The sequence below is a fragment of the Lipotes vexillifer genome, unplaced genomic scaffold, assembly GCF_000442215.2.
Source record: "Lipotes vexillifer unplaced genomic scaffold, Lipotes_vexillifer_v1.1 scaffold618, whole genome shotgun sequence".
Lineage (NCBI taxonomy): Eukaryota > Metazoa > Chordata > Mammalia > Artiodactyla > Lipotidae > Lipotes > Lipotes vexillifer.
The window spans coordinates 3320053-3330291 of NW_006799025.1; positions in this window are offsets into that span (position 1 = coordinate 3320053).

Genomic DNA, 10239 nt, shown 5'->3' on the forward strand with positions numbered 1-10239 from the left:
GGCCTCTCACTGCTGTGGCCCCTCCCGTTGCGGAGCACAGGCTCTGGACGTGCAGGCTCAGTGGCCATGGCTCACAGGCCCAGCCACTCCACGGCATGTGGGATCTTCCCGGACTGGGGCACGAACCCGTGTCCCCTGCATCAGCAGGCGGACTCTCAACCACTGCGCCACCAGGGAAGCCCTCCAGCTTTCTTTTGATTTCCATCTGCATGGCATACCTTTTTCCAACCCCTCACTTTCAGTCTGTACGTGTCCCTAGGTCTGAAGTGGGTCTGTTATAGACAGCATAAATATGGGTCTTGTTTTTGTATCCATTCAGTGAGCCTGTGTCTTTTGGTTGGAGCATTTAATTCATTCATGTTTAAGGTAATTATCGATATGTGTGTTCCTATGATCATTTTCTTAATTGTTTTGGGTTTGTTTTTGTAGGTCCTTTTCTTCTCTTGTGTTTCCCACTTAGAGAAGTTCCTTTAGCATTTGTTGTAGAGCTGGTTTGGTGGTGCTAAATTGTCTTAGCTTTTGCTTGTCTGTAAAGCTTTTGATTTTCCGTCAAATCTGGGTGGGATCCTTGCTGGGTAGAGTAATGTTGGTTGTAGGTTCTTCCCATTCATCACTTTAAGTATATCATGCCACTCCCTTCTGGCTTGTACAGTTTCTGCTGCAAAATCAGCTGTTAGCCTCCTTGGAGTTCCCTTGTATGTTGTCATTTTTTCTCTGCTGCTTTCAATAATTTTTCTTTATCTTTAATTTTTGCCAGTTTGATTACTGTGTGTCTCAGCATGTTTCTCCTATATGGGACTCTATGCACTTCCTGGACTTGGGTGGCTATTTCCTTTCCCATGGTAGGGAAGTTTTTGTCTATGATCTCTTCAGATATTTTCTTGGGTCCTTTCTCTCTCTCGTCTCCTTCTGGGACCCCTATAATGCAAATGTTGTTGCGTTTAATATTGTCCCAGTGGTCTCTTAGGCTGTCTTCATTTCTTTTCATTCTTTTATCTTTATTCTGTTCCATGGCAGTGAATTCCACCATTCTGTCTTCCAGGTCACTTATCCATTCTTCTGCCTCAGTTATTCTGCTATTGGTTCCTTCTAGTGTAGTTTTCATTTCAGTTATTGTATTGTTCATCTCTGTTTGTTTGTTCTCTAATTCTTCTAGGTCTTTGTTAAACATTTCTTGCATCTTCTCGATCTTTGCCTCCATTCTTTTCAGGAGGTCCTGGATCATCTTCACTATCATTATTCTGAATTCTTTTTCTGGAAGGTTGCCTATCTCCACTTCATTTAGTTGTTTTTCTGGGGTTTTATCTTGTTTCTTCATCTGGTACATAGCCCTCTGCCTTTTCATCCTGTCTGTCTTTCTGTGAATGTGTTTTTTATTCCACAGCTACAGGATTGTAGTTCTTCTAGCTTCTGCTGTTGGCCCTCTGGTGGATGAGGCTATCAGTACTTAGTTTATATGTATATTCAAAACTCTAAATCTGTGCTAAACATAAGCAAGTCTCCTAATTATGAATTTCCTTGCTATTTTCAGTTTTATGTGAAAGCCAAGAACTTACACAGCACAAAAAGTAGATCAGCTGAAAGTTTCTTTTCAAAATGGTTTGATGTTTTGGTCTCTACTGTCCGCACTTCCTGATGCATTTGTATTAGAAGAAAGGTATAGTTTTGGTCATGTTCAAAGTAGATGTATTTTCAGGGAAACCCCCTGAAACCTGTGCTTTAAGAAAGCACTGCTTGGGTTTATTTCAGTTTCAAGAGTGCTTAGTATTTTTGTCTACTTCCAGAGATGCAAGTTCTACTTTAGTTCAACTTTAGTTTCCTTCACTAAGTCTCTGTGGGTCTTTTAGAAATTCTAGGCTTCAGATTTGTGACCTCTCAAATTAGGGGCATGGTCTGAGAATTTGCTCATGTTATCTAAAGCTCACGATTTAAAATTCTTTCCAGCTATAAGCATCTCAGGCACTATAGCATAGTATTTTAGTACAGATTGTGGGTCAGTTAGTTTAGGGTAGGTGTGGTGCTGAGAGTCTGCATTTCTGTCAGGCTCCCAGGTGATGCTGAGTAGAAATTCAGTGTGCACATTTAAAATTTTAACTGCCAGAAGTTGAATGCCTGTTGTTCCACTTATTAGCCCTGTGACCTTGAGTAGGGCATTCCGCTGCTCCGCGCCTCCATTTTGGCATCTGTCAAAATGGGAGTGATTAAAATGGCATTTAGCTCTAGGGGTAACTTAAAGAATAACTGGTATAATTCATGTAAAGTATTGAACATCTGATAACAGTGATAACTACTAATAAATATTGACATATATTTTATCTGGTGAAGTAGCTTTCTCAAGAATTGGAAGGCGAGGCGTCCTAATGTTTATTTTTGCTTGAGAAGCATTTCAGTAGAAGTCAGTGACCAACTGTCCCAGTTTTCCCAGGACTTGTCTTGGTTTTAGCACTGAAAGGCTCATATCCTGGGAAACCTTTCACTTCTGAGCAAACTAGAAGAATTGGTCACCCTTACGTTTTATATAGTTATTTAAAAAATTTCACAGTAACCTCGTGACATAGGTAGCATTACCTGAATTTCACAGATGGCCCATAGCTAGTAAGTGGTGAAGCCTCTCTTTAGACCTGTGTTTGAGTGACTTCAGAGTCCTTGTGTGTTCCTTTACATCTGCTGTACATTCAAATGTTGTTCCTGTATTATTAGTCTTTCAAAATGTATATCAGCAGCATATTTGGTTTAGAATAAGATAAGGGAATAAAAAATCTTTAACTTCCACAATGTTATTTTAATTAAAAAATCAATAAGCAGTAAATAGGAATATACTAGACACACCAGAATCATGAGGCTACCCTGATCCACAGTCTGAGGAAAGTTGACTCATCTCAAAGCCTTGCTTTTTGTAGACCAAATGAAACGGACAGCTGGGTTAAGATGAAGCTTAGAGGCAGAATATTTAAATAATTCTGGGAGAAGGTGGGTGTTCGGGGAAGTGGCTAGGGAAGATTCTGATTTTATTACTTTTTTCTTCCTGACCCTTTTTTCCTAGTCTTCTGCAAAAATGACTAGACATGTGTTCTTTACCTTTCTTCATTTCTCTGTCTTTGAAAAAGATTAATTGCAGCAGATTCAATTGAGCTTTGTCCAGTGGCAACATCAAGGGTTGCCAGAACATAAGAAAGTCCTCAGATTATCCCATCACCCTGTCTGAGCTTTTTATGTGACAGCCAAAGAACCATATCAGCTGGAATCCTCCCCTTAAGTCTTCACTGAAGCAAATGCTGTTAACTCCAGGAAGACTTCTGCAGATAGTTCTCATAAAATTTGCTCAGTTTTACTATTAAGAAAGCTACTGCTCATTGCTGAAGGATTTTTTAGTCCAAACCAAACCAGAGTTTCCTCATTTGGATATAGCCATAGTGAACCTGGGCCTTGGCAGAAGTGTTATTTATTTTTTTGCAGTACACGGGCCTCTCACTGTTGAGGCCTCTCCCATCGCGGAGCACAGGCTCCAGACGCGCAGGCTCAGCGGCCATGGCTCACGGGCCCAGCCGCTCCGCAGCATGTGGGATCCTCCCAGACCGGGGCACGAACCTGTGCCCCCTACATCGGCAGGCGGACTCTCAACCACTGCGCCACCAGGGAAGCCCAGAAATGTTATTTTTATGTTCTAAAAATGGATTTGGATATGACTTTAACTTAAAAACTTTAAACATTTAAAAATTCAATAAATTGATAAATAAAAATATGTTATAAATATAAATAGTAAAAAATAATGCCAGTTAAAATCTGTAAAATCAACAGAATTTCAAAGGAGGGACCCTTTCTTATTTATTTATGTATATTTTAAACTGTTTTAATATGTAATGGATTTGAAATGTGTAAATCTTTGTTCAAATACTTATTTACAAACATTTTTATGGGAAGATAGAAATTGAAATGGAAATATTATCCCCATTTCATCTATTTGATTTGTCTACAATTTTAATTGAAGATAAAACCTATGAGTAAATTACTTTTGCAAATAAACTGCGCACTTCAATAAAGATCACCATAATTATTGAGAAAAACAATCATTGAAAAATAGTTATTTTTATTTTAGAACATTTAGAATTATTCTATATCAGTGTTTCTCAAAGTGTGATTCCTGGACCAGCAGCATCAGCATTATCTGAAAACTTGTTAAAAGTGAAAATTGTTGTGCTCCACCCCAAATCTAATGTTTCAGAAACTCTGGGGAAGGGGCCCAGCAATCTGTACTGGAGTAAGCTTCCCAGGTGATTCCAATACATGTTCAAGTCTAAACCATTTAAAAGAGAGTCTGATGGGTTGTTAAGAAGATATATTGATACCTTTGGCAGGGTTGGAGAATTAGAACCTCAATTGATGACTCACAAATTATATAACCTCTTTCGCTCTCTCCTTCTAGGAAAGTGATGACCATTGGGCAGTGTGGTTTAAGGAAATGAATTTGAATTTTTAAGTGTGAAGGTCTAGTTTCAAGTTGCAACTTTATATATGCAAGTCACTTAAGAGCCATGGTTTCTAGTACATAAAGTGGAGATAATACTAGCCTCCCCCCAGCTCAGTCTCAGAGTTGGCGTGATCAAATGCAGACATGCAAGTGAAGGTAAATTATCCAGTGCTATGCAGATGTTACTTTTCATATGATCATTACTGCCAGTATGATTACAATTCCCCCAATTTTTCCTTCTCACCTCCCCTCTCTTTGTCCCATTAAATTTGATTTCCTCTTGAAATTTGTTTTGCAAAGCAGAGATTAAAAAAAAGAAATTGGAGACTTTTTAAATAAGAAGAGAAACCAATGTTCTTGCAATTTCTTTTATATATGAAATGATACATATATGGATTTTTTCTTTGTTTCATGAATAGTCTTTTAAGCCTCCAATCCATGATGTAAAATGAATCAATAGCACATTTCAGTGATACCATGGCAATAATAATGCATTTGGAACATTAAGTGTCAAATTTCCCTCACATATTTCAAAAATTGTTTTACATTTTGCTGGTTTAACCTCTCTTGACACCAGTGAACTTAAGGCTTGTAATTGAAGGATAAGTGAGCAAAAAAGCAGTTGGAGTGATAATACATCCATTTCAATTCCTATTTTCTGGACGGAGACCTTTTATGCTAAGTTCATGTGAGAGTAAATTTTTATGACAAAATTATAACCCTCAGATAGATGCTACTCAGGCAGGCTGAGATCTCTCCTGGTATAATGGATTTTGTGACAGTGAAATGCAAGAGAGAGTCCCAAAAGCTTTGCCTAAGGAATTTCTGACAGTAGCCTATATGCTGCCGAAATTTTCAAGATGCTATTATGACTCATTTCTACTCATTATAGAAAGATGGCTTGGTATTTTAATCATGAAATACCATTGTGTTGAAAGGAGAAAGAAGTATAAAGGATAGTCTGAAAAATTGCCATGTATTCCTTAGTTGCACTATTTAGTAAAATTTGTTGTTTTTGCTGTGATTTTACATAATAAAACCTTCTAATTTAGAAGGTCAAATATATTTGTTACTCCTAATTTGAGTTTCACAAATAATTTTCTCTTTGTCACTAGTTGAATGAAAAGGAGGTGTCCTCTGCCACCAGAGGTAATCTGAACTTCCTATAATTCTGTGTAAGTTCTCTCTTCCCTGAGTGGTAGAATACTGCTTCTTCTCCCATTTCAATAGGTTATTTTTGTTTTTGAGGGTAAGTTTGTAAATATTACAAAAGTATGTAAATATTACATAATATTGTAACATGTGCAGTTAAAAATATTACAGCATCTATAAGGGCCAAATATTTTTTCTTTTTCGCCTCCTAGTTTTATTGAGATATAATTGACATACACTGTGTACGTTTAAAGTGTACAACCTGCTGATTTGATATGTGTATATTTTGTGAAATGACCACCACAATAGGTTAGTTAACACCTTCATCACCTCACATAATTACGTGTTATTTTTGTGATGAGAACATTTAAGATTTACTTTCTTAGCATCTTTCAAGTATGTGATATAATATTGTTAACTGTAGTCACCATGCTGTACATTAGATCCCTAGAAATTATTCATATTATAGCTGGAAGTTTGTACTCTTGGACCAATATTTCCCCATTCCCCTAACTCCCAGTGACTGGCAACCTCTCACTATTCTGCTCTGTTTCTATGAGTTTGGCTTTTTATATTCCCCATATAAGTGATATACAGTATTTGTCTTTCTCTATCTGACTTCATTTCACTTAGCATAATGCCCTCAAGGACCATCCATGTTGTTACAAATGGCAGGATTTTCTTCTTTCTCATGGATGAATAATCTTCTTTATCCATTCATCTATAGCTGGACACTTAGGTTGTTTCCATTTCTTGGCTACTGTGAATAATGCTGCAGTGAATATGGGAGTGCAGATCTCTCTTTGAGATCCTGATTTCTTTTTCTTTGGATGTGTACAGAGATGGGGGATCATATGGTAGTTCTATTTTTAATACAGTGAGGAGCCTCCATACTGCTTTCCATAGTCGCTGTACTGATTACATTCCTACCAACAGTGCCCAAGTGTTTCCTTTTATTCACATCCTCACCAACACTTGTTATCTCTTGTCTTTTTTGTAATGGCCATTATAACAGGTGTGAGGTGATATCTCATTGTGGTTTTGATTTGCATTTCCCTTGATGATTAATGATGCTAAGCATTTTTTCATGTACCTGTTGGCCATATGTTTGTGTTCTTTGGAAATGTCTATTTAGGTCCTCTGCCCATTTTTTAATTCGATATTTTGAGGGTTTTTTGTTTTTGTTTTTTTTGCTATTCAGTTGTGTAATTCTTTATATATTTTGGATTTTAACCCATTATCAGATAGATGGTTTGCAAATATTTTCTCCATTTCTACAGGTTGCCTTTTCATTTTGTTGATTGTTTCTTTTGCTGTGCAGAAGCTTTTTAGTTTGATGTAGTCCCACTTATTTATTTTTGCTTTTATTGTTTGTGTTTTTGGTGTCATATCCCAAAAATCATTGCCAAGACCAATGTCAAGAAGCCTTTTCTCTAAGTTTTCTTCTAGGAGTTTTATGGTTTTACATCTTATGTTTCAGTCTTTAATCCATTTTGAGTTAAATGGTTTCCATCTGCATGGAATATCTTTTTCCGTTCCTTCACTTTGAACCTGTGGGTGTTCTTAAAGCTGAAATGAATCTCTTATAGGCAGCATGTAGTTGGGTCTTGGTTTATTATCCATTCTGTCTTTTGATTGTAGAATTTAATTCATTTACATTTAGAGTAATTATTAATAGATAAGTGCTTACAATGCCAAATTATTGTTTTCTGGCTGTGTTGTACTTCCCTTGTTCCTTTTTTCTCTCTGTCTTCCTTTGTGAATTGATGATTTTCCATAGTGGTATGGTTTAATTCCCTTTTCTTTATCCTTTGTGTATCTACTGTAGGTTTTTGCTTTGTGGTTACCATGAGGCTTACATAAACTACCTTACAATCTGTTTTATATTGATGACAACTTAACTTCAGTTGCATACAAAAACTCTACCCTTTTATTCCCTACATTTTATGTTTTTGATGTCAAAATTTACCTCTTTTATATTGTGTATTTATTAACAAATTATTGTAGCTGTAGTTATTTTTAATACTTTTGTCCTTTAATCTTTTTTTACTAGAGTTAAGTAGGTTAATATGCCACGATATTAGAGAGAGTATTATGAACTTGACTATATACTTACCTTTGCCAGTGTGTTGTATATTTTCATATGTTTTCATGTTGCTAATAGTGTCCTTTTATTTCAACTTGAAGAATTCCTTTCACCATTTCTTGTAAGTAAAGTCTAGTGGTGATGAACTCCCTCAGCTTTTGTTTGTCTGGGGAAGTCTTTATCTCTCCTTCATTTCTGAAGGAAAACTTCTCTGGACAAAGTATGTGTGGTTGGCAGTATTTTTCTTTCAGCACATTGATTATATCATTCTGATCTCTCCAGGATTGTAAGTTTTCTGGGAAGAAATTCACTAATAGACTTATGGGGATTCCCTTGTAAATTACAAGTTTCTTTCCTGTTGCTTCTTTTAAGATTATGTTTGTCTTTGATATTTGACAGTTTTATTATCAATATGATGTGTCTTGGAGAAGATCTTTTTCAGTTGAATTTTTTGGGGGACCTGTGAGCTTCATGAACTTGGGTGAGCAAATCTCTCCTCAGATTTTGAAGTTTTCAGCCATTATTTCTTTAAATAAATTTTCTGCCTCTTTCTCCCTCTCTTCTTCTGTGACTCTGTAATTTGCAGATTGCTTCTCTTGATGGCATTTCATAATTCATGTAGGCCCTCATTTTTTCTTCTTAATTCTTCTCTGGCTGGAGAATTTCAGAGTTCTCGTCTTCTACTTCACAGATTCTTTCTTCTGCTTGATCCATTCTGATGTTGATGCTGTCTAATGCATTTTTTTCATTTCATTCATTGTATTCTTCAGCTCCAGAATTTCTGTTGGGTTCTTTTTTTTTTTTTTTTTTTTTTTTACAATTTCTGTCTTTATTAAACTTCTCATTTTTTGTATATATTGTTTTCCTAATTTCATTGTATTATTTTTCTGTGTTTTCCTGTAGCTTATTGAGCTTCCTTTAAACAGCTGTTTTGAATTCTTTATCAGGTAAATTGCAGATCTCTATGTCTTTGGGGTGAGTTACTGGAATATTATTGTTTTCCTTTGGTGGTGTCATGTTTCCTTGATTTTCCATGTTCCTTGTAGTTTTCTGTTGCTTTCTACACATTTGAAGTAGCAGTCACTTCCTCCAGTCCTTACTGACTGACAGTAGGAGAGAAATAACCTTCCTTCAGCCATTCTAGAAATCCTGAGACTTTCTCAGACTTTCTGTAGATAGTGGCAGCCCCACACTTTTTACTCCATCTTGTGGCAGAATTCTTAAGCTTGTATGCCTTCTCTTGATCCTGCAATATACCAGGCTGGGTGCTGACAGCCTCCTTTTTTACTTTCCCAGGGGAAGTGCTAAAAGTTCAAGTTTGTGGTTTCTCTTTGGCCCTCAGATTCAGGCCTGCTTTGAGCATGTGCTCACTATCTGTCTGCCAAAGGTTGCTCTCACAACTATTGGAAGCATACACAGGGAGCCGGCCATGGGGTGTGGGTATGTGTGTGTGTGTGTTTTTGTGAAGAGCTCAGAGTGACTGGGCTGGTTGGGGGGAATCTGCAGGCAGGGCATCCCAGTGACTCTTAGGCAGGTCTCTATGATGGAATCTGTGATATGGTTAGTATCATTCATGTCCCTTTGATATGTCCCAAGCCCTGGCTCCTGTTCTCCCAGCTGCTCACTGCTTGCAGTTGTGCAGCTCATGACTCAGTACTCTGGATGAGATGAGAGAGAAATGGGCCTCTTTGGTAGTGTCCCGTATAGCTGGGGAAGCCAGGTGCTCACTCACATGCTCTCCTGTTCCTCTGTGGGAGAAATTGCAGGCCAAGAAGGGCTCTCTTAGGCTGAGTTGTGCCACCTTGGGGGAGAGGTGATGAGAGTAAAGTCAAACTATTCCTCTTACCCTCTCCAATGTGTCCAGTCTTGGATTTTTTTGCTCCAGTGGTTCAATGGCTAGAACTTCTCCACTGAACTGCTGGATTTTCACAAGGTAAGAGGCTGATTTTTTAAAAATTTATTTATTTATTTATTTTTGGCTGCATTGGGTCTTTGTTGCTGCTCTCAGGCTTTCTCTAGTTACAGCAGGAAGGGGCTACTCTTCCTTGTAGCGCGCAGGCTTCTCATTGTGGTGGCTTCTCTTGTTGCAGAGCACGGGCTCTAGGTGCACAGGCTTCAGTAGTAGTGGCACATGGGCTCAGTAGTTGTGGCTTGTGGGCTCTAGAGCATAGGCTCGGTAGTTGTGGCACATGGGCTTAGTTGCTCTGTGGCATGTAGGATCTTCTCAGACCAGGGCTCAAACCCATGTCCCCAGCCTTGGCAGGTAGACTCTTAACCACTGTGCCACCAGGGAAGTCCAAGGCTGATTGTTTAAGTCATTATTCTCCAGGGGCTCCCAGACTGCGGCCAAGAGGGGCTAGAGCCAGTTCATGGACTACTTCAGGGTCCATAGCTAGGGTTGAGGTCTGTATGTCTATTACCCTTGGCATATGGGGCTGGATTCTGTTGCTCCCACAGAGGTACCTTTGTCCATGGATGGATGCCAAGTTGTTGTTGAGGGGGGGATATTAGTGAGGGACATCTTATTTGGCCA